Source organism: Suncus etruscus, chromosome 17 (assembly GCF_024139225.1).
Source record: "Suncus etruscus isolate mSunEtr1 chromosome 17, mSunEtr1.pri.cur, whole genome shotgun sequence".
Classification (NCBI taxonomy): Eukaryota; Metazoa; Chordata; class Mammalia; order Eulipotyphla; family Soricidae; genus Suncus; species Suncus etruscus.
The window spans coordinates 25,438,835-25,464,440 of NC_064864.1; the positions used below are offsets into that span (position 1 = coordinate 25,438,835).

Genomic DNA, 25,606 nt, shown 5'->3' on the forward strand with positions numbered 1-25,606 from the left:
TGTGAAAGTATATTTATTTCATCTTACTTCTTTTAATGTGACCATAGTTCACATATCAATTTAAAATAATACTCAATAGGTTTCAACTACAAAGTTCAGTTTTCTGCAGTCTAGCAGTGTCTTCACTAAATATCAGAATATAATTCAAGCATTTTTGTAGTTAGACATAGAGACACGCATTTATGTCTAACTCTGATTAATTATGTCTAACTTTGATTTTGCTTATGAACCTCACAAAAATAATACGTTTTCATTAGAAACTGTCTTCCCTTGATAGGACTTGCTTAGTTTCTTTTTTTGCTTTCTCTGCTAATTAATTTCTCTTTTACTGTGTAAATGTCACTTTATCTGTTAAAGGATAAGATTTAGAATGCTGTCCTAACTACTCTTTCCTAATATTAGCTCCAGTTAGCTTTACAGTGAGCTATACATTTTATAAATACAAAATACATTTTATACATATAAAATATACATTTTATCCTAAGAACTTTAGATGCATTTTGGTCTAAACTTTTTTTGTTTATAATCTTCAAATCCCTCTGAGTTTAACATTTCTGTTCTGCATATTATTGGGACATAAGAAAAAAGACCTTTTTATGTAAAGCCATAAAATTTATTTCCTGAAGGATAATACTTGAGTGACAGGATAAGTTGTTAAAAATTATTTTAAGATTATGTCATAAAATAGGTTTACTTCTAGAAAACTGGGATGATAGTTAACTATATATTTACACAAGAAAAATAATTTATGCCATTTTACTGAAATAAAATTACAAATGTCTTCTGTATGAATGAATACTGTCATATGCATTATTAACTAGGAAAATTAGTTTAATTCTTCTCAGCAATAATATTTCCTTTATATAAACAGTGAGTCAAAGTAAGTTTTTCACAAACATGGACAAATATGCAGATTTAATATCTATTAGATCAAAGGTTGTGTTTCATGAAAGATAAAAAGGAAACATGTGGAAGTTAGTTTCTTGCATCAAGTTATTACAGAAAACCTTATGTTCCTGAATATATCCCATTGAGAAATTTATGTTTATGGTAAACCAGAGTATACATGTATTTAATTTAATTTAATATCTTATCTAATTAGTATTTGCTTTTATTCTTTGAGTCTTAGATACTTAGCATGCATATATAATATATACAATATATTATATATATAATTTTTTTTCTGGACCAGACCAGGCAATTACTGGGGCTAACTCCTTCCAATGTGCTCAGGAATTCTCCTGGCATTGCACAGGGAACCATGTGGGCTCCTGGCTTAAACCTGAGTTGGTTCCCCACAAGGCAATTGCCCTGTTTTCTATTCTATCACTTCATCTCATATTGCTTGTCCTTTTGATGGGTCTTCTATGAAATGACAGGGGACTCAGATGCGTTGGTGATATTAAGAAAGGACAAAAATATGGGGCCCAGAGTCCCATATGGTCCCCAAGCCAGGAGCAATTTCTAAGCGTATAGACAGGAGTAACTTCTGAGTGTCACCAGGTGTGGCCCCAAAACAAAAGAAAAAGAAGGACAAAACTAAATACCTAAGCCACAAAAAACAACAACAGTGAAATCATGAGAACCAAATTAATGATCAAACTTAAAATGGTACGTGCCAGAACTGGGTACTGGTGGTGGTTGCATGGAATGGAGAATCTAGGAACATTAATGGAGAAAGGTTGACACTGTGGTGGGATTGATGTTGAAACGTTGGGTCTAAAATTCAACTCTGAATAATTATGTAAAAGACAATGTTATAAATAGAGAAATTAAAAGGAACTTTTTTTTGTTTGTTTTGGGTTCACACCAGGCAGCGCTCAGGAGTTACTCTTGGCTTTGCGCTGAGAAATTGCTCCTGGAAGGCACGGGGCACTGTATGGGATGCTGGGATTCGAACCACCTTCCATCTTGGATTGGCCTCTTGCAAGAAAAATGCCTTACCGCTGTGCTATCATCTCTCCGACCCAAAAAAGAACTTTTTAACTTCTCTGTATATTTATGTTTCTTTTACTAAAAGAAGAGTATGAGTTTGTTTAGTTAATTTGATAGAAATATTTTTCAGTTAATACACATATGAGAGACTCTTGCCAATTTCATACATTATATACATATTTATGTATATATCTATATCTATGTATCTATTTATATATACATATCTATATATATATAGAGTGTGAGAGAGAGCGAGTGCACAGTGTTAGCTGGAAAAAGTGTTTTTGTTGTTGTTGTTTTTAAATCTAGGCTGGAGTCTGCAGTTGGCCTAATAGGAGAGTGTCTAGTCCAGGTCCTCTAATAAAAAGAAGACAAGTTCTCACTTCACTTTTGTTTATAATAAGTATAGTGTAAAACAATTGAATGAAAATCCTAAAACTGTGATGTCTCTGACAGGGTGAAAAAGTTGCATGAGATTGTTGTTCAATTTTTGACCAAAATATAAACTTTATGGTGATTCCATTCCAAAGTGGGCTGTTTTGTTTTGTTTTTGTTATTGGGTCACACCCTGTGACGCTCAGGGATTACTCCTGGCTGTGCGCTCAGAAATCGTTTCTGGCTTGGGGCAACCATGTATGACGTCAGGAGATCAAACCACAGTCAATCCTTGGCTATCTTGCTCTAGGCAGATGTCTTATGGCTTGTGCCCCCGCTCCAGCCCCTCCATTCCAAAGTTTGTTTATTTTTTTTGTTGGTTTTTTTTTTTGGGGGGGGGTCGTACCCAGTAGCACTCAGGGGTTACTCCTGGCTCTCTATGCTCAGAAATCGCTCCTGGCAGGCTCGGGAGACCATATGGGATGCCAGGATTCGAACCACCGTTCTTCTGCATGCAAGGCAAACGCCCTATTTCCATGCTATCTCCCTGGTCCACCAAAGCTTTATCATATTTTTTCAGAGGGCTGTGTAAGTGCTGGAGGGTCATCAGACTCATATCTCTGGTCAACGAAATGGTAAGAGAAGAAAGCTGATTTAGAGCCACAAACTGGGATCATGCTCTTCTGAAGGCACGAGTTTCTTTCTTATTGCTTTGTATGTAGAATCACTTTTATTGTGATTAATCTATAATTTTTAGGGCATGGAAAAATGAGGAAAATCAAGAATCATGTACTGTGGTGTACAGAACTGCTATTCTGTTTACAAATGTAGTCTTTATACTTTTATTTTTTGATGATTCTTCATTGCATATTCACATGGACAATTGATGCATAATCTCTTTTCTGCTCACATACATGATCAGTGGAAATTTGTGTGCTGGGATCTATGTGTTCCAGAATTGAACACATAGAAACTAATTCCCCTCACTTTGTAATTTCTCTCTGGACCCTCATATAACACTTTAGGGAAAATATTTGGGGGAACTTGTATGAACAAAAGAAAACATGTATTTAGCTGGGCAGAAATGGTGAGTGCTATAATTTTTCTTTTTACAGGTTGGTGCCTGTAACAACTCATTTTACATTCGTCTCTTCTGCCTACTGTTTTTTCAGTCCACAGTGTTCCTTCTTCCCTGTACTTTCAGTACATTTACCAGTGATGGAAATTCAGAACAAGAGCTATCTAGACATACAAACAGGCATCCCCATATTATCTAGTCCCTCTTCACTGCACCTTCACTGTTGGTCATTCCATTCCAAAACTGATATAAAATTCAGACATAGATTTGAAAGGATCAGTTCAAATACTGGGAATTTATGAATTGTGAAATTTAAAGCCATGCATGCAGAGTGCCTTGGGCAGGATTATAGGTCACTGACCTTCATCTACATATTAATAGTCTATAATGTGATTACTATATATACAGATAGATATATTATGTATGTACAGATACTTATATAGCTGTATGCTGAGATGTGTCTGCTGGAATTTATACAGTTGTAGACAATTATCTTTATTAATAATGCATCATCATTTAAGGATATCATATAATGGCATTGCATTTATTGCCTTTATTGATCACTATGAATATTTCTGTATCATTTCATCTTTTCTTTAAGGTTATTAATGTTCCAGAGAGCTCACCTTAAAATTCTGTTTTCAGAAATTCACTTTATGGTGTAAATATGGAGATTATTCACATTGGTTGTTAGAAAGTAACACAAACATTCTTATGTTAAAATCACTTTCTATGCTCCTTCTCAGTCAGCACCTGTCCTACACCACAAAAAAATCATGCATTTTGGAATTGTTGTGAAGGTACGAAGGAAATAATCTTTAATTCTAAATTCAATAAACACTCAGAGAATATTAAATGTCATTTACTCTCTATATTTCTGATAAACATTAATTTGATAACCTTTTATTCCAAGTATGTTGACTAATACACTTCAAGTTATTTTGATAATAGACAAAATATTCATAAATAGTTTTAAAAACTTATAAATTCCCAGCTCACGATTTTCCTGCAACAATATTGAATAAATAGATTAACTTTGCCACGTTGATTTTACAAAAATGAGACTGACTAGAATAAGTCAGTCAATAACAAGCATATTGATGAAAAACTGATACCATGCTTTCATAGTTCAATTGAGCTTTTAGTGTTTTCAAAGTGTTATAAATCATTACCTAATATATGTATCCCTGCTGAGTCAGAAAATTTTATTGCAGAAAGTTTTTTTCCTTCAGTATCCAGTGATATTTCTGATATTTTTCATGTAGTTCAGGGTTCTCCTTTGAACTTCCTTCTTTTGATTGCTATCTCTGCTGTAGAATTTAGATTTCTAGCTTTGTAGATTTCTAACTTTGTATTACAAGATGAAGATATAGAGAAGAAAGGACAATAGATTTAAAAAAAATCCAATGTTTTAGAGACAACATGCTCTGAGATATTTTTATATGATTAAAATCGCTATAGTTGAATTTGCACTATTAAACTAGTGCCAACATATGAATCAAAACACAGAACATAACTACTGCTGACTTTGGATTATTTTACTGATATTAAGTAAATATAAAACCAAATTTAGTAGGCATGTCTAGTACAGTTGAGTAAATATAATGAAGAACAAATTGAGTTTTTCAGGAATTGATAATATTTTGCACTACTTTGGAAGCAGATCAATTATTTAAACCCATTAATAAAAAGTTGCCCTTTAGAACTAATTGAGAGAATAACCATTAGTGAGATTTAAATAAGACAATCATCTACTCTCTCAGAATCACTTGTGAATAAATAACAACTAAAATCATATTTCCAAAGACATGGTTCAGAAATTTTTTATTCTATATTCAATTTTGTACCTAGGGCAAATATATTAATACATTGTGGACACAGAGAGTAGAATCACATATTAAAAATCAGTTTCTGAAGCTTCAAAAATCTAATGGAAACATTTCAAAAAATATAATATTAGGTTTCCATAAAAGCTAATGCTTCCTCTTCCTGGGGTCTACCCCAGGAACACAGAAAGATTAAATTGAAAAAAAAAATCAGCTGGAGCAATAGCACAGTGAATAGGGTGTTTGCCTTGAATGAGGCCAACTCAGTACTGACCTGTGTTCGATCTACGGCATCTTATATAACCTGTCAGGAGAGATTTCTGAGCACAGATCTAGGAGTAATCACTAAGCATGACTGGGTTTGTCCCCACCTCAAAAAAATTATTAAAAAGAAAAAAAGATGTATTTTTCTACGATTATTGTATTCTAAGTACATTAGCCAAGAAATAGAAATAATCAAATGTCCATTTAAAGATCATTGGATAAAGAATTCATGGTGTATATTTTTGCTATGAAACACTCTGCAGCCATAAGAAGCAAAGAAAGTTTGCAGTTAGCTGTACTTTAGTTGGAGCTCTAGCTGGTGGCATGTTAAAATGAAATGATTCAGAGCAGAGAGAGCAGAATAAGTTTTGATGGCCTTACTCTTTTGTAATATATAGGAAAACAAGGCAAAGAAATAGTGTTGAATGATGACAAACTCCTTAGATATTGATTACAAAATAGGTTAACAAGAAGTAGTACTCGGGAGTGGTAAAGAAGAGTTGGAAGACTGAAAGTGACACCAGCAATGGTAGTGATGAAAGGCTTTGATAATTTGATGATGGTGCACATATAGTAATTTTATATATTAAGTCCATAAATGTTAACTCATATTTATGTTGCAAAAATGGCAATGTGAATAAATTCCAAGATATAATTAGTTTATATGTAGTTACCACATGAAAATTTTGTTCAGTTAAATATGAGCACCCCATCAGAATACTCGGTAGCCTAAGTTAAAGACAGTTCAAATTCAAAGTCTTATGGTTTTCCATAACTTGAAATGGACAAAGAGGTAAAAACAATGGCAATGAAGATTCTGGTAATGTCCTTTGAAGTTCAGTGACTTTTGTATAATTTTCTGAAGTGTCTTACAAGTAAAACTCAATTATCAGAATATTTTTATTCAAAGATTTAAATTAGTCACAACTGTATATATGGGTAGGCTTTCTTTCATTTATTCATTCACTCTTCATATAATATCTGAAAATATATTCTCCATGAGAAGAAAGCAATTTTATTTTAAGAATATTGTGAAAGAAATTATTATAAATGCATAAAATTTTATTTACAACTTACATTATATTGAGCTATCTATATAGAATATATCTTTATATCAAAATAGAACATGCCGTTGAGTATTTTTTTCCTAGTCTTAAATTACTAGTATTCCTATAATGGTTTTAAACTAATTATATACTTTACTATGGAACGAAAGCATAGTTGTAAATAAAACTGAACTCTGTACTAAGAAAATTCGAGGTAAAGTGGATATTTATTTCCTGGTAACTGTGGTGGTTTTCTGAGTAGAAAGCAATGGCTCTATATTAAAGACATTACTTATAATTAGAAAGCTCCTGAAATATGGGATTTCATTGAGCAAAATGGTCATGGCATGCAAAATTTCAGTTTCAGCAGAACTTCTTTGTTTCTGGTTGGTTATTAATTTGCATTTAATATATGTCAAGGTCACTAATTAACTGAACCAACATGGAATATATAGAGTAGTTAAGTTTATAAATGACACCATCATGCTTTAAAATATTTGTGTTGTTGATGTTATGTCACACAAAAATTCTATTTTTTGTACTTGATGTACCTGATGACATTATAATGCTAAAACTGTTATTATATTTGTTGCTTTGATTGCATTTAGTTGACTAGATACAAGTGACTTATTAATTAAGCTTACTATTACACCTTCAATGTCCTGGTCATAAACCAAATTGCTATAATTTTTTTAATTTTTAAATGTTCTTAATGTTATGACAGTTACAGAGCTGTTGAAGTCTTTAAGACAAGAAAAATGCTAATAACATTCTGAAATAATGTTCCAAAAGAAACTGACTTTAAGATGAGTGAGTAATACAGCACAAAATGATCTATAATTCCCCGACTGAAGATTCCATTTATTAGACGATAAGGAAAGAACTTATCTGAAAAAATCCACAAAGAATTTACAACGTGGATCATCTTTAGTTTAAATTTCTTCATACTTGAAGGTTAAGCAAACAGTAAGGCCATATAAGGTCTTAGAACTATATCGTTAATATTTATGCATGGATGAATCATCAGATTTATAAGTTAATCTCTAAATATTTTCATATACAAATATAGCAATATCTTTCTGATTTAATAAGATTTTTAGTTGTACAAATATCAGCAGTCACCTGAAATAGAAAATTCATGGACTATTTGTAAGCAACTTTTAGAGGGAGTAACTTAATATTTTCAGGTGAAGTAACAAAGAAGAAATTAGCAATGTTAATAGTAGAAATCCTTAAAGAAATTTCGAGGGTATATTCAAAAAATTCTTAAGCAAAATAGTTTTCATATAAAGAAATTTAGAGAGATAAAGAGATGATTAAAGGCCAAGAAGAATAGGTATTAAAGAGAAAACATAGTGGAAAATACAGAAGAGAGGGAAGAGACAGAGAAAGAAAGAGAAATAGAGACAGAGAGACAAAGACAGATAGAACAGAGAGTCAGGGAGACAGAAAAAAAAAAAAAAAGACAGAGCCACAGACAGAGACCCAAAGAGAAAGAGTGACCTCTTCTCTAGAGAGAAGAGGCCCTTGAAAGATAAATTGTGTATTCTAAATTTTACTTGTTGACTCTATTCTTTCTATTTAAGTTTGAAATACCTAGTGTTTTTTTTTTATTTTGTTTTGTTTTGTTTGTTTACTCTCAAGGGTTACTCCTGGCTCTGTGCTCAGAAATCACTCCTGGCTTGGGGGACTATATGGGATGCCGGGGGATTGAACCTCAGTCCATCCTAGGTCAGCCTCATGCAAGGCGAACACCAAACTGCTGTGCCATCGCTCCAGCCCCTGAAATACCTAGATATCTATACTTCTGATTTTTTTATCACACTCATGATATTATTGATTTCTAACTCATTTTAGATCTCTAGAAATTATCATTCCTTTCTGGCTTTAAAATAATTTTGTATTTTTCTTTGTTAAAAGAACTCTGTCATCATTCTGGGATAGAGGATCTCCATTTTTAATAAATTATTCAGCAATTACAAGCAGAAAAGAAAGCACTAAAATAAAATTGAAAGTCAAGAGATAGTTTAAATTAAGAAATTTGCCATTGTATTTGCTAAGAACTTTTATTTGACAGTGACATTTATTAATTTTAAGTAATACTACAAAAATACTTTGAGAATAATTTATGACTTTTAGTATTAACACAAATAAAACAATACCAATATGTGTTTTGGCAACAAGTCTCACACGTCCATCAAATGGGCATCCTTTTGTACCAATACTATCATCAGATGAATAGTTTTATAAAGTGCTTAAATAGATAACACTTTAAAGTTAGCATGTCTAGGTTATTTTTCACTATGTATGAATGGACATAGATTGATTTTACTAGCTTTTGACATATTGAAACTATATGTAACATATATTCATTCTTGTGTATATTCAACCCACATAAATATATTTTATGTATTTATATTATTATTACTATATTGATGTTAATATTGAGTATAACATAAATATATTAATTTTAATATATTTATACTCTATATAAGATATATAAATATATCATATAAAATATATAAATATATACTATATAAATCTAAAATATCTATATATTTATATTTATAATATATTGATTATGATTTAATTTAATTTAATTAATTTAATTAATACTAAATACATTAATTATTATTTACATCTATTTATATTCTTATTTATAACTAAGTTTAGTATGAGGAAAAATTTTAAAAAACTGCCTTACACGCAGCTGACTTAGGATTTACTGCAGTTTGTTCCCCCAGCGTCCCATATGGTCCCCCAAGCCAAGAGCGATTTCTGAGCACATATCCAGGAGTAACCCCTGAGCGTCACTGGGGTGGCACAGAAACAAAACACAAAAATAAAAAGCACTTACTTTCCAAGAAATGAGAATCAAACTGTTTTTCTAAAAAGGTAGTATTGGGGCCAGAGTGCTGGCACAATGGTAAGGTGTTTGCCTTGCATGCAACTAAACCTGGATAGACAATGGTTGGATCCCTGGCATCCCATGTGGTGCCACAAGCCAGAAGTGATTTATGAGCGAATACCCAGGAGTATCCCCTGAGTGTCACTGGCTGTGGCTGAAAATAAAAAAATAAAAATAAAAATAAAAAGGTGGTATTTACTAAAATGGGGCCTTGCAAATCATTTATGCATTTTTTCACTTAAGACAAAATAAGATACTATTTTATTTATTTTTGTGGTCACACCTGGCTGTGTACAATATATAGTCCTTGCTGTGGGAAACGAGGTTGTTCCTGGCAGTTCTTGAAGACTAGAGGGTATTGGGTATCAACTCTGAACTTAACACATACCAAGCATGAGTTCAGCCTTTTGAGCTATTTCTCCAGTCTAATAATTATTTTATTATTTTAATAATAAATAAAATAGTGTATTATTTTAATGTATTATGTGATGTATATAATGCAGTTGTGTTTATAATTCAAATGTTCCAGTTTTTTCACAGATCCATACATGAAATTATACATATTTTCCAATTGTAACTGTATTTTTAATGTGCTACATCAAAACTAAATAGTATTCAATATTGGGACATCTTTCCCAGATGGACTGCAAAAACCATATCATTCCTGCCATCTAGTGATGGAATGTCAATCAGTGGGCTGAAATGATTCAGGTGTATCTTCCCACGAGATACTGATTTACCTTGTTTTTTTTTGTACCTGTAACCCATGGCCTTGAGTTTTACAAGCACCCACACAAAAAAAGGCCAAAGGAAATAAATGGCTAAAGGAGCTGTCAGTTGGCAAACAATTGATGACATTGCTACCTTTGAAAGCTCACTACACGAAACTTATATTTTGTCATTGTGATGTTGAATCAGCATGTCTATTTACTTCAGTTCAGTTAACTTTTTGAAGTAGTTTATCTTAGTGACACCAAATTTATAAGTGAATCTTGGTGTTTATAAGTCACATAATTTTGATAAATCACATATGCGAGCATTCATTGTCATATTTTATTACATCTACTAGATAAAATAAAAAAGAATTCAGTAACTTGCCTTTTCAAATTATATAATAATATATGCATATTATATATATTCCACTAGCCAATGTATATCCTAAATTGATAGATGGGACTATATGACACTATTTTTTACATTTTACTCTCGTTCTAAAATGCACACTTTTTCAAGTGATTTTTTTTTATTTTTGGGGGGCCACCCGAACAGCTTTAAGGGTTTACTCCTGGCTCTGCTCTCAGAAATTGCTCCTGGCAGGCTCGAGGGAACCATATGGAATGCCAGGGAATTGAACTCAAGGCTGTCCTAGGTTGGCTGTGTGCAAGGCAAATGCCTTACTGCTGTGCTATTGCTCCAGCACCTCAGGGAGATTTTAGATATGAATCTCTTTTTAAATATTTATTCACTAAACCAGGGGTTTTCATACTGTAGACTGCTTTTAAAAACTAATTATATATATTCTGTGGCTACATCTGGAAAGTGTTAAGGGCTCTTTACTTAAGGATTACTACTGTTAGTGATCAGGTAACATTGGAGCGCTGGTGATTAAATCACTGTACTAACAATCTAACCTCCACATAGAACATATTTTTGGGGGCCAGCGAGGTGGCGCTAGAGGTAAAGTGTCTACCTTGCAAGTGCTAGCGTAGGATGGACCACGGTTCGATCCCCTCATATGGTCCCCCAAAACAGGGGCAATTTAATTTCTGAGCGCTTAGCCAGGAGTAACTCCTGAGCATCAAATGGGTGTTGCCCAAAAAACCAAAAATAAATAAATAAATAAATAATAAAAAAATAGAATATATTTTTTAAAGAATACTGTCAGAATGAGTGTACACTCTAGATTAGTTGTCATAGCATGAGGCCAAAATTTTAGCAAGTTTAACCGGCAGTTCTTAACTAGTTCATTGTACTGAAGAAATAGCTGTAAAATTGACCTATTATCTCAATACTTAATATTTCTGTAGAAAAGCTATTTTGATTGCTGGTGATTATTACACTTTTTGTGCTTTCAAATGTAGAAGAAAATTATTGAAGTAGTATGTCAGCTAGAACAGCGCTAGGCTCTTAAGAAGGGAAGCAGAAGTTGTCCAGAAAATCCTAGGGCTTGGAAAGTTCTGAGAAATCTGGGGGTTAGAACTAGAAAAAGGATAAGGTATATGTGTGTTTTAGGAACATATGGAATAAGTGTTTCTTGTTGCTATCCACATTTTGAGAATATATAGATATGTAACACTCCCCAAGAAGTACTTGGGGACCCTATATTGGTATTTAAGTACTAGGTTGATGGATGTGCTTATATGATTTTGCTTGGATGCTGCAGTTCAATAGATTCATACCAGAGGTGCTTGATGGCCTCCAAGACTGTACCTGGCTATGCCCAGAGGCATTCAATATATATTGGGTATGTGCTGACCTTTATATATTCTCACCCCAACCCCTTTTTTCTTTCTTTATGCAGAATTGGAGTGATATCTACAGGGCTCATAGCAATGGGTATCTATTATTCAATGGTCAATTAAGTTTATGGATAAGCAATAAATAAGCTTAGGCACTGAAATAATTCAAGGTAACAGAATGATAACTAAAGTCCAGACCAAAGGCAATAATAAAAAAGTTCAGAAATTGAAGTATGGAATAAGCAATTCTGGAGCAGGGTTATGTACATTTTGAGACTTCATTGTGCCAATTATCACATATATGGTTTGGAAAAAAATATTTGTGTCCATTTAAATGTCTCAAGGAAGGTCAGAGCTCTGAGCCTTTATGAATCTTGCTAATTTTGCTTTGCTGTCTTATTTACAATTACATAATGCACAGTTCATTTCAGTGGAGTGAGTAGTAAGAGAATGTATATATTGAAAATTTCTTGCATATGTTCTGTTAGAACTTCCTATAAACACATTATTTTTATGTTCTATATGTTCTAGTCAGGTACAAGTCTGTATCAGCAGTTAGTTATTTTCTTGTTTTCTCAAGTCAATATGAATTGGAGGAGAGATATAGACAACGAATTCATGCAGACCTGCATCCTATATATTCCATATCTTATTCCATTAGCTGTATGAATGAGCTAATTAGTCCTCCTAGTGTTAAAATGAAAGAGCAATTTTACTAGGATAAAAAAATCTTGCATTCAGTAAATATTCATTGCTTTTTTATTTTAGTATTTTCAGCAATCACAAAATTTAACTTTTAAGAATTCTTTTGTGCTCTTCCTCAGTTGGAACTTTTGTTTGATTACCTTGTCAGCACTGTGCTGTTGATTTAATATATTTAAAACAACTATTTATCTATTCCACATTGTTTCTATCCTGGGTCATATCTATCTTTCAGTAATTGATCTTTGAAGCAGCTCTAATGGGATTCACTCCCTTGGGACAAGAAAGCACCTGCTTTAGTTCTCTTCTGTGTGTGTCCTGGTATCTGTGGCCTGTAATTTATAATAATTCTTTCCACCCAGGACATATATTGCCTATTATTCTGAAGCCTCCTAATTTTGGTGAAGATTATCCTCCATTATATTTGTATTAACATCTATTTGGGCAGCTATTTAGTTAAGAGTAGTTTCACTAGCTATATCCAAGAGGTAACAAACTAATCCTTGTCAGTTCAAATCATTTTCAAGGGGGATGCAGAATCATAGAATAAACTAATTCAGAAGCAGATAAACTTATATGTCCATTGAATCTTCCCACAGAAGATGTCTGTGTCATTTGTGATTTTAAGTAGGACAGTTACTTCTATTTTTCTGTTTTCCGGTGGGTAAAGAAAGGATATAAAATGCTTCTGTTTTATTGGAATTACCAATTCAGAGATAATTGTGATGTACTTAAGCTGTTGTACAGCAAATGCTAGGCTCATTCTTTTTGTTGTCTTTTGAGAATCTTTCTTTTATACAAGAGAGATTTCCATCTTGTTTTGCTCTTTTCTTGTAAACCAATTCTCTATGGGACTGCCACCCTATAATGACTGAAGAAATATTGCTTCAGGAGCAAACAGCTGTATACCTATCTTTGCATCACTTTTCTGTGCTGGGCTTTGGTGTCAAATTATCTACTGAAGTAAAATAATTATTCTTATTATTGCTAGCTCCCTAAGAGCTATGAACTGGATATGGTATTTCTCTGTATCTCAGTTCACAAGGAACTGGTAAACCAAAATGCCATATTTGCTAGTTCCAAATGGAAAATAATCTTTTTTGTTTGCTTTTATAAGGGAGTGAAAATAAAAAATATTATCACAATTTCCTCAAATTGGTAAATATCAACAGAAGTAAATTTCAGCATATACATTTTTAAAAATGCACATTTCTCTTTTTCTTTAAGTTTCATGGTCATCTGACTTGACTTGACTTGACTACAAAATGCGACTCTCAATGCTTATGTGTTCTCCCAAGATTTTTTGTTGAAACAAATGGGTAATATGCAAGAGTGTGATCCATCTATGTTTGCATAGATTTATTATTTATTTGCTAATCTTTTATCACATAAGAATTTTTTGTTTTTGACTTTCAATTTATTTTATCTTGAACAAACGAATTCCTATTATTTACTTCTTATATTCTTTATATGTATATTTATGCTAATCCTCTCTCTAATACTGTTCTGGTACAAGAGCCAACTGTACAGAAGTAATTTGGCATACACATTCCTGTTTGGTTAGCATAGTAAGTCTTTGGTGGATAAAATGGAAATGTCTAGTGTAACCTTGGAAGAAACCCAGATTAGTTTCCTGAGTACACAACGAGGGACTGTTTTTTGTAATTTATTGGCCACTTTTCTCCTACCAGGTGAAAACAAAGATCAAGAGTTAGGTAACCTTGAAGGTCCAACGAGCCAAACAAAGTATGTATATTATTGACAAATGCCTCATCTTTATATGAATAAAATTTTCAAATTACAGCTGCTTCTTGGGAAGCAGAAAATATTGTATCACTAAGTTTAATTTATAAAGTCATATTTATTATAGCATCTAATTTAGGAAAGTATTTAAAAAGACATATCAATTACAAATATCTAAACTCTGATTCTGTTTCTGTTAAAAAGAATACAGAGACAAAGATTATATAATAAACTTATATAATCTGTACTTCCAGATATACTAAAATTCAAATTGAAGTCTGGTTTCTTCTATAATTTGGTCTATACCTGGTGGTGCTCAGGGTTTACACTTAGCTTACACAGGAGGATCACTGCTTGGCAAGCTCCAGGGACTATGTGGAGGCACCATATATTGAATTCAAATTGGTCATGTGCAGAGCAAGCACTTTATCCCTTTTAGCCCAAAGTTGGTACTTTTAGAATGAACTCCTTATTTTCATATTTACATATTTATCTTCAGATGTTATTTAGGGAATCTAAATTTTGTGCTGTAATTACATAGCAATGGGATCTCTGAGTTATTTCTCTTAGCAAGAATACATTCGATGCATTGTGATTCAGTGATCTAGTAAATCAATGAGCGTCACATAAAAGATTCATAACATTCACCTCAGGCTTTCGAAGGTGAACTTGTCAAATTTGACTCTAATTATCAATTAGGTGATAAACTGTGAAGACATATGTCCTGCCTAAGGGTCTATGTAGTGATCATTTGCCATTTGTCTTGATATTGACACTGAGGTATACCTTGTAGTGTGTATGTTTTATGCAGAATCTGCTTCATTTATTTCAGTTCTTTAAAAGAACTTAGTGGATAGCAGTGGAGAAAAATTGAGCATATACCTTAGGAATGTTTGGAAGCAAACATACAATTGTTCTTTGAATCCTGCTACTTAGTATATCTTTGAAAGGAGGTAGAAAGTTGAGAATGCTAGCCAGGCTCTTCCATGAAATTGAAAAAATGGGAACACTCCCAAACAGCTTTTATGAATCCAACATCACCTTGATACCAAAACCAGACAGGGGTGCTGCCAAAAAAGAAAATTATACACCAATATTTCTGATGAATGCAGATGCAAAAATCTTCAACAAAATCGTGGCAAATAGGATCCAATGCATCATCAAGAAGATCATACACTATGACCAAGTAGGTTTCATCCCAGGAATGCAAGGATGGTTTAACATCTGTAAATCTATCAACATCATACACAACATCAACAACAAGAAAAATAAAAATCACATAATCATATCAATAGATGCAGAGAAAGCATTTGATAAGATCCAACATCCCTCTTGATCAAAACTCTCAGCAAGATGGGAATGGAGGGAACCTTTCTCAATCTAGTTAAAGCCATCTACCACAAGCCAATGGCAAATATTATCCTCAATGGAGAAAAACTAAAAGTCTTTTCTCTAAATTCTGGTACAAGACAAGGCTGTCCACTTTCACCACTCCTCTTCAACATAGTACTAGAAGTGCTTGCTATAGCGATCAGGCAAGAAAAATATATCAAGGGAATCCAGATAGGAAAGGAAGAAGTCCAGCTCTCATTGTTTGCAGGTAACATGATACTCTACTTAGAAAACCCTAAAGACTTTACCAAAAAGCTTCTAGAAATAATAGACTCATATAGCAAGGTGGCAGGCTACAAAATTAACACACAGAAATCAATGGCCTTTTTATACACCAATAATGATAGGGAAGAGATGGACGTCAAGAAGGCAATCCCACATACATTAGTGCCACACAAACTCATATATCTTGGAGTCAACTTGACCAAAGATATGAAGGACCTATACAAAGAAAACTATAAAGCCCTGCTCCAAGAAATAAGAGAGGACACACGGAAATGGAAACACATACCCTGCTCGCTCATGGATTGGCAGGATTAACATCATTAAAATGGCAATACTTCCCAAAGCATTGTACAGATTTAATGTGATCCCTTTAAAGATACCCATGACATTCTTCAAAGAAGTGGATCAAACACTTATGAAGTTCATCTGGAACAATAAACACCCTCTAATAGCTAAAGCACTCCTAGGGAAAAGAAAAATGGGAGGCATTACTTTCCCCAACTTTAAAATGTACTACAAAGCAATAGTTATCAAAACAGCATGATATTGGAATAAAGACAGACCCTCAGATTAGTGGAAGAGACTTGAATTCTCAGACAATGTTCTGCAGACATACAATCACCTAAATTTTGGCAAAGGAGCAAGAAATCCTAAGTGGAGCAGGGAAAACCTCTTCAACAAGTGGTGCTGGCAGAACCGATTAGCCACTTGCAAAAAAGCGAACATAGACCCCCCAGTTAAAATCATGTATGCAGGTAAAGTCCAAATGGATTTAAGACCTTGATATTAGACCTGATATCATAAGGTATATAGAACAACACATAGGTAAAACACTCCATGACATTGAGACTAAAGGCATCTTCAAGGAGGAAACTGCACTTTCCAAACAAGTGGAAGCAGAGATAAACAGATGGGAATACATTAAGCTGAGAAGCTTCTGCACCTCAAAAGAAATAGTGTCCAGGATATAAGAGCCACCCACCATGTGGGAGAAACTATTCACCCAATACCCATCAGATAAAGGGCTAATATCCAAAATATACAGGACACTGACAGAACTTTACAAGAAAAAAACATCTAATCCTATCAAAAATGGGGAGAGGAAATGAACAGACACTTTGACATTGGTGGTTGAAATGTTTCACTGGTGAAGGGGGTTCTTCTTTACATGACTGAAACCTGAAATCACAATCATATTTGTAATCAAGATGTTTAAATAAAGAAAAAAGTGCAAAAAAGAAAGAAAGAAAGAAAGAAAGAAAGCAGAGAATGGAGCAGTGTGACCCTTAGCATACTTGGCTTGAGATAGTTATAACCTGACTGGTAGACAGCTCTGCAGAGCTTATCAAAATAATTGCTATTATTCCGATTAAAGATTGTGCTGTATCGCTAAGAAAATTCTGAGTTTAAAATAGCAGAGAGGATGTGGTTTAACCAGGAGAATGGGAGAGTTAAACATGAAACCTAACAGGTGGAGTTAAGAAAGCTGAAGAGATTGGTTATATTAAGCCAAATATGGGAGGGAAGAACAAACTCACTGGACGTTCTTAGGACATAGCTATTCTGCATTATAGGTGCCAGACTTTACCACTTTCTTCCTTTATATTTCTATATTTTTTAGGAATTTTAGAATATTTTCTCTCTCTTTGAACACACTGATAAAAATTTAAGATTTTTTTCATCTTTCTGAACGATCAAATTCCTTCTTTATTTAATATTTGGTTTTATCACATACCATTTCTACTTTTCTGATCTGTTTGTCTACATTGCTTATTGAATTTCATTAGCTAGAAAATAAATAAGTTCAATAATCAAAGGTAAAGCAGTAAATGGAACAGATAGTTAAGAATTACTTACCTCACTTGCAACTAAGCAATGTAGGCTCAAAGAGTTATATTTTGTTTTATTGAATCACTAAACCCACTTAAAATTTTTTTCCATGCTGAATTTGGCCCCAAGGAAAAATTGCTTGGAAAGACCTCGAGGCAGAGTAATTAAAATGCAACTTTATACTAGAAAACAGTTTGTGCATCATTTATCAAGTTACTAAAAACAGTTGTTTGGTTTTTTTGTTGCATGAAACCAATATTTAAAATTCAATATATTCGTTGTAATTCTCTACTTAAGAAGTTCTCCAATAATTGTGATTATATCAATAAATCCATTATATAAATAAGGGAAGTAAAAAGAGGATATAATTGATTAACTGGACTGCTCTAACTATGTTTTTGCTAGTATTTAAAATGTAATTGTTTGTAATAGTTCCAGATGTCAATTTTATCCATTTCTTCATACATTTATTGCCTATAAGCTTTCTCAATGCATTTATAGTTGAACCTTTTAATATTTATTATGTATAATAATCAGTAAACTAAAACTAATATAAATATTTTTTAAAATGAATCACATATTCTCTTTTTTTTTGCCCTAAATGTTTCTACATAGATATGCATAGCATGGGATTTCACCTAATTCTTTTAAAAAATAATATTGAGGCATACCTTGTATTAATGGGAGGTTAGAAAGCTGATTTCCTCCTTTAAAGATTCTATGTGTAATGTCAATTTAGTAAGTGGACAATTTATTTAAAATGTTTTTAAACAAATTTTACAAAATGTTGGTGCAGATACGGAAAAATTATTGTTTGACACTTCAGTTCTGGTCCTAATCTTTTTTGGGGGGGTTATATCTGGCGGTGCTCAGGGGTTACTCAGGCTCTGTGTTCAGAAATCACTCTTGGCAGGCTCTGGGAACCATGTGGGATGCCGGAGATTGAATACTGGTCCTTCTTTGGTCGGCCGTGTGCAAGACAAACCCCATTCTGCTGTGCTATGCTTCGGTCCCCCGATCTTAACTCTTAACTTGTCTCTAGGTTGTTTTCTGTTGTCTCAGAATAGATGGAGAATTGAATGAAATTTATTACAGCCCTTCAATCAAACAAATGCCTCTTTTGGTAGCTGTGCCAAGAGTCCTGGCGCCATGAACTATGCTCAAACTAGACAAGTGCCGAACCCTTTTATTTTAGCAGAAGGACTCATCTGCCTTTGACTCTGCTGCTTCCACCAATCTCACCCTTTCTTTTAGGATCCCTGCATCAGTACATAGTCGAGTAAAATAAAGGAAAATAGGAACAAAGCTAATTAAGGACCTTTTCCTAGTAAATTTCTGTTCCCAGGAACTGGGAAAAAGCCACTGTAGTTTAGCCACTGAAGATTTTGTATTCAATGTCTTTGCTAGAGAGGAAGACTCAGAAATGCTAAAGAAGACACAAGTGATGCAAAACTTGAGCCTGCTGGTAGTGGGTTCACTGCTATTTAAGCAAAGAGAAAGTTGATGTATTCTGGTCACACATTTGGGACAAACGGTACATTCTTTTGTTTCTTAATAGGCCCTAAATATATAGACCACATTTGTTGTTGTTGTTGTTGTTGTTGTATTAAATATTTTGGGCCACACCCGGTGACACTCAAGGGTGACTCCTGGATATGCGCACAGAAATCGCTCCTGGCTTGGGGATCATATGGGACACAGGGGGATTGAACTAGATTCATCCTAAACCAGCCAAGTGCAAGGCAAATGCCCTACCACTGCACCATCACTCCGGCCCCTATAGACCATTGTTTTATCGTTGTTACCTGCAAATTAAAAAAAAAAAAAACTTAATCATTATAACTAAACTGTCCAGGAGCTGGTGCAACAGCACAGCAGTAGGGCACTTGCCTTGTTTTAGACCAATCTTGGTTCTATCCTTGCACCCTATATTGTTCTTTGAGCACCACCATGAGTGATCCCTGAATACAGAGCCAGAAGTAAGCTCTCAACTCAGTTGGGAGTAACCCAAAATCAATAAATAAAATAAAATAAAAACTGTTCAGACTAAAATAGATGTAAAAAATAACAACACTGCTGAGCTAGTAGAATCTGACTCCTGTAACTAAAGAAATGGATATTTTTGTCTACACCAGGGTTGAGTCACCAGCGTACTCAGATCAGGAATCAGTAAATTGTGTGTCTCTCCTCTCTCATGCTGTTTCTCATGCTGACCAGGCTTTCCATGTTGGGGTTTTAAGTCTTTAAAAGCTATTTCTAAACTTTGTACAATAGGGTTATTAAAGAAAAAAAAGAACAAAACCTGAGACCTCTTTGTGTCTTTCAACATTGTTTATATTCCAGTAATGGTACATAAAGGAATAAAATACAAAGTAAAACTCCTTATATTCTGAAGACATTGTATTTTAGAAGAGAGAATTTTGACAATACCTGAGCCTTGTAGGAAAAAAAAAGGAAAATGGCAGGGTAAGAATTTATAGAAGTCGGACTATCTGTGCTTCGCAATATCTTTGCAATACATTATAAAACTGGATGCCAAGGTTGAAGTATGTGATGCTCAGAAAATAACTGTACAAACAAGAAACAGCAAAAGGTCCAAACTGGAGAATCTTGGAGGAAAGGTACTGTTGAGAAAAGAGGATCAGTAAGCTAGCATCTTCCACAGTCTTGTACTTGCTCAGCCATGCAGTGGATTTTGTTGTATCAGTCACTGGTTTTGCCATACAAAGTCAGAGCCTTTGAGCTGAAGTAATACATGCCCTGAAATTATTTGGGTAGGTCTCTTAGTATTGTGATTAAAGGCATGGTCATACTTTTATTTCACTACAATAATTTGTATTAAAAAAAAAGACTATCTACTTTTTTCCTTGTTGTTAGAATCCTACACAGAGAAAGGCCAATGCTCAAGGCCCATGACTGGTGAGTCAGTCTTAACCAAAATCAATGTTGAGATTTAAACCATGGTCACAACCATATCTGAATACTAGGCAAACCTTTTAGCTTTTACATACTGTCCTTGGATCTGGACTAAAATTAATTATAAGGGACATCCATATTAGGGGTCACTTGAATTATATTCCTGACTCTTTGCTCAGGGTCCTGATAGGACTCAGGGGACCATATTTAGACTTGGTAATCGAAACCTGATAAGCTTTGTGCTAGGTAAGCACTCTACTTACTGTACTATATCTCTCTGGCCCTGGGCTGAATTGTTTTCCTTTTTTTTAAGCTTCTCTCTCTTTGCTGTCATCTCTGTGTTTGTGCTGTCTCACTTCTCTGCACGTGACATTTCCACTGTATGTTGACTTCATATAATACATTTTTATGCTTTCAGGTTTTAATTCATGACATGATAAATTGAATCACATTCCTTTTCCCCCCTTAGTTCCCAAAATTTGTTCAGTGAGTCTTTCTATCATCTTGTTGACATTTAATAACTCTCCTATTGTCTATTTAATATATTGATTTAGCAAATAAGTTATGTTCACAGATCTGGATTCAAATCTTGTCATCCTAACTGAAAAAGCTTGGTAAATTGGTGGATATCTATTGACTTTTGTATAAAATAAATTACAGTAGTGCCTATTTCATGTGACTGCAAGGATTAATATGTGAGATAAATTGAGTATTGTGAACATGAAAGAATGTGGAGGATTTTGAATTAGTCATGAAGAGAAGAAAGCCTTTCATTTTATGATATGAAAAGCACTGACCCTGGCATTTGCTGTCTCTTCATTTTGATGAGAGTCTGTAAAACAGGGTTGTTTACAATTTATTGGAGTTATATTTTGCATTTTCCAGATGGATCATGACAATGGACATGTGTTTCTAAGCTATTTGCATGACTTCTTTAATAAAGTGGTTATTCATGTATTGTCTGCCCATTTTCTAATGTGATTATATTTTACTACTAAAATGTATGGGTTCCTTATTAATGTTGGGTATTTAATAACTTATTAATTGGATGACTTACAAATGTATTCTTCCATATCATGTTTTCTTAATTTTAAGTTATTAGTGTTACTAGACATACTTGCTACTTAACATTGTAATCTCTGAAGCAGTTTTGATATATATAGTGAATGGATATCCTCCCAAGAACATTTGCCATCTCACACAGTTATCTTTTTGGTCTCTATTGAGAACATTTGCTTACTGCAATTCTATTTAATTTTTTTTTGTTGCCTGCAATTTTGTTGTTGTTTCAATATACTTGTGGTAAAACTTGTATCTAGTATCTTTTTTCCTAGAAGTGTTATAGTTGCAGATCATTTAAGTTTCAATTCCATTTTCAGTTAATTTTTGGTATAAAGTCTAATTTTAATTTATCTTTTGTTTCTTGATTATTTAACTAAATGCTCATTGATGATATATGCTGGAGTTCATTGTGAATTGTAATTTTCTCTGATTATAATTTATAGCTTTATAATATTTGAAATCAAGAAGTATGATGCTCTAGGTTTTAACTTTCTCAAAAAATACTTTGTCTATTTGTGATATTCTGTGGATGTATACATTTTTTTAGAAAGTTTTTTAATTCTGTAAAAATTAATATTGGAGTTTGATACAGTTTTACTGAATTTACAGATAGGTGTGGGTGGAACACTCATTCTGACAAATGCTTTAGCTTTATTGTATTTTACTACTGTTTGTGTCATATTCAGTAATTTTTACCTAATTCTTGTAGTTTTTATTATATTGTTATATCCCCTTCATTGAACTTATTTCCATACACATATTTTATTCTGTGTGAATAGGGCTACTTTTTATTTTTGCTTTATTTATTTCATTTTTATGTTATAAATATACCATTAACTGATACCATAAATATTATTAATATTATTACATATTAATTTTGTATTCCTCAGCCTTATCAAATTAATTATAGCTAAAATCTTTTATCCACTTTAATGTGGTTATTGATATGTACATATACATTATATATATGCATATACATATTGGCTACATAAGAATGTATTCTATTGCATCCTTTTAGATTTGGGTAGTTTTTCCTTCTTTTTTCTTATATACTTAAAATTTTTTTGATATATTGACAAATAGTAGTGATATGGGGTATCTTTCTTTTTTATCTAGAAAGAAAGCTGTCTGTCACCATCTAGTGTCATGTTAACTATGGTCCTTTAATAGGTGACATTTAATATGTTGGTGTATATTCCCTTCATAGCTATTTTTGGTGAATTTTTATCATAAGATTATTTGTATGGGGCCAGAGTGGTGGCATGGAATGGTAAGGCATCTGCCTTGCTGGTGCTAGCCTAGGACAGACCGATGTTCGATTCCCCAGTGTCCAATATGATCTCCCAAGCTAGGAGCAATTTCTGAGGACGTACCCAGGAGTAACCCCTGAGTGTCACCGAGTGTGGCCCCAAAAACAAACAAAAAATTGTATTTTTCCTTTTTATTTTTTAGCATCTACTAAGATAATTACAGGTTTCTATAATCTTGTTAATACTGTATTTTACTTTTGTCAATATGGATAAATTGAACCATCTTTGTATTTCTGGGATGAATTTCTCTTGACTGTAGTGTATGGTCCTTATGTGCCTAGTTTTCTTCTAGTGTTCTTGCCTGTCTTTGATTTAAGGGGAAATCTAACCTCATAAAAGTAGTTTGTGAATGTTCTCTTCTCTGAATTTTGTTTGCAAGAGCATAAAAAGGATTTTTGTTAACTCTTGTTTCAGTATTTGATAGATTTTAGCAGTTAAATCATCTGTTATTTTCTTTGTTGGGTATTTGATTATTGATTTTGTTTTTTATTTATTTATGTCATACTTGGTGATGCTCAGGAATACTCCTGGTTCTGTATTCAGGGATTATTCTCATCTGTGCTCAATAAAATACATTGGGTGCCTGAAAGTAAATCCTAGTAAGCTGTGCACAAGCAGGCCTTTCACTTTATTTTTTATTAAGCTGTTCAAACTTTTAATTTTTTCATGATTCTCTCATGGTAGATTGTATTTTTGTAGGCATTGGACATTTATTTTATTGTTGAAATATAGTAGTTCATAGTATCTCATACGAGCCTGTATATTTTCATAGCACTAATTTTCATATCTCTTTTTGTCTAATTTCACTGAGTAAATTTTTTCTTATTGCTTCTATAATGTTGCACTTTATCTTTTCAAGTTAATTCTTAAGAATGGTTATTTGATTCAGTATTTTTTGGTTGTGCTTTATGGGCCACACCTGTTAGCCCTTGGGGGTAACTCCTGGCTCTGTACTCAGTAATTGCTCCTGGTAGGTTTGTGGAACCATATAGGATGCCCGGGATCAAATATGCATCTGTCCTAGGTCAGCGACATGAAAGGCCACTGCGCTACCACTCTGGCCTCTACTTGATTTAGTATTATAGTGTCTGCCAGCCTTGCATAAGTGAGGCCCTGAATTTGATACCTGGCATCTCTCTCTCTCTCTTTCTCTCTCTCTCTTTCTCTCTCTCACTTTCTCTCTCTCACTCACACTCTCTTTCACACACAGTTGTCTCATTTCCCACTGTTGTTTTCTGATCCACATTTACTATATATGTTATAATAATTATTCCATCATATACAATGGGGAACAGTGTTCCTCTTATTTTAGTTGAATGTGTTTGTAAAATGTAAGTTTTATTATATAACTTTATTCATTTTTAAATATTTTGTGAATCTATTATATACACTATTGGGGGATTTTAGTTGAATGTGTTTGTAAAATGTAAGTTTTATTATATAACTTTATTAATTTTTAAATATTTTGTGAATCTATTATATGCACTATTGGGGGATGTTTTATATATGCTTGAGAAGGATGAGTCTTCTAGTATTGAATGGCATGTTTTGTGTTTGTTTATTAGGCTCATTTGGTCTAAAAGAAGATTTCAAATGCAAGTTCTCTGAATTGATTTTCTGTCTGCATAATCTATGTTTAGATGTTGAGGTACTGAAATTCTTCACTGCTATTGCACTGTTATCTATTTCTGCTCTCAGATAGAGTAGAGTATTCACTTAATATATTTAGGTGCTTTGATGTTGAGTGCATAAATATTTACAATTGTATTAGCTTATTGATAAGTTGACAGTCTTATCATTTTATAATGGTCATTTCCTCCTACCATAGTTTTCACTTAAGTCATTTTATTTGATTTTATAGGTATTTCGACTCTCTTTGGGTTTTCATTTGACCGGTACAAATAGCTTTATGTTCCTTTATTATTAATTAATTTTTTTGGACCACGCTGCAGTGCTCAGGAGTTAGTCCCAGTGATGCCTGGGGAAACAGAAGGGAGGTGAGGGCATCATATCTACTGGACCCCAGGCAACTTAGGCTCCCTAAATGCTGTTCTATTTGTCCAGTCCTGTAATCTTTATCTGTCTATATATTTTGAGACATTTAGTGCCTCCAGAGATGTCTTTTATAAGCAGCATGCAATTTTTTTGAATTACCCATCATACTAGTATATGTCTTTTGGCTGGGTAATATAATTCAGTTACATTTAGAGTAATGGTCAGTGTGGAAGGATATATTAGTGCCAGATTATCAATGACTTTGTTTTCTGGTTTCTGTGTTCTTGTCTTCCTCTTTTGCTGCATAACTTTCCAATTAATTCTGTTCTGTAGTGGTATAATTTGATGTCATTTTTTTTCTTTTCTTTTTTTTTTTTTTGTCCCCCAATTCACAATACATACCCGGCAAGGGGCCTGTGTTGAGGTGTATATGGGGTGCCTTTACTGTACCTCCTCTTTCTATACAGCCAGTGTAAAGAACACAGCCTGTGGTAAGATTTGGGAGGCCTTATCTTATCTTTTATTTATTTTATTTTATTT

General features: G+C 33.4%; 1 protein-coding gene and 1 non-coding gene across 3 annotated transcripts in view; one reads left to right on the forward strand and one right to left on the reverse strand.

The window, feature by feature from the left end:
• NRG3 (neuregulin 3) overlaps positions 1 to 25,606 on the forward strand; it is a 1,117,732-nt gene that overhangs the window by 294,767 nt on the left and 797,359 nt on the right. The window lies entirely within an intron of this gene.
• On the reverse strand, positions 25,442 to 25,574 carry LOC125995608 (small nucleolar RNA SNORA51). Its single transcript, XR_007491104.1, has one exon. It is a non-coding gene; the product is annotated as a small nucleolar RNA SNORA51 (small nucleolar RNA).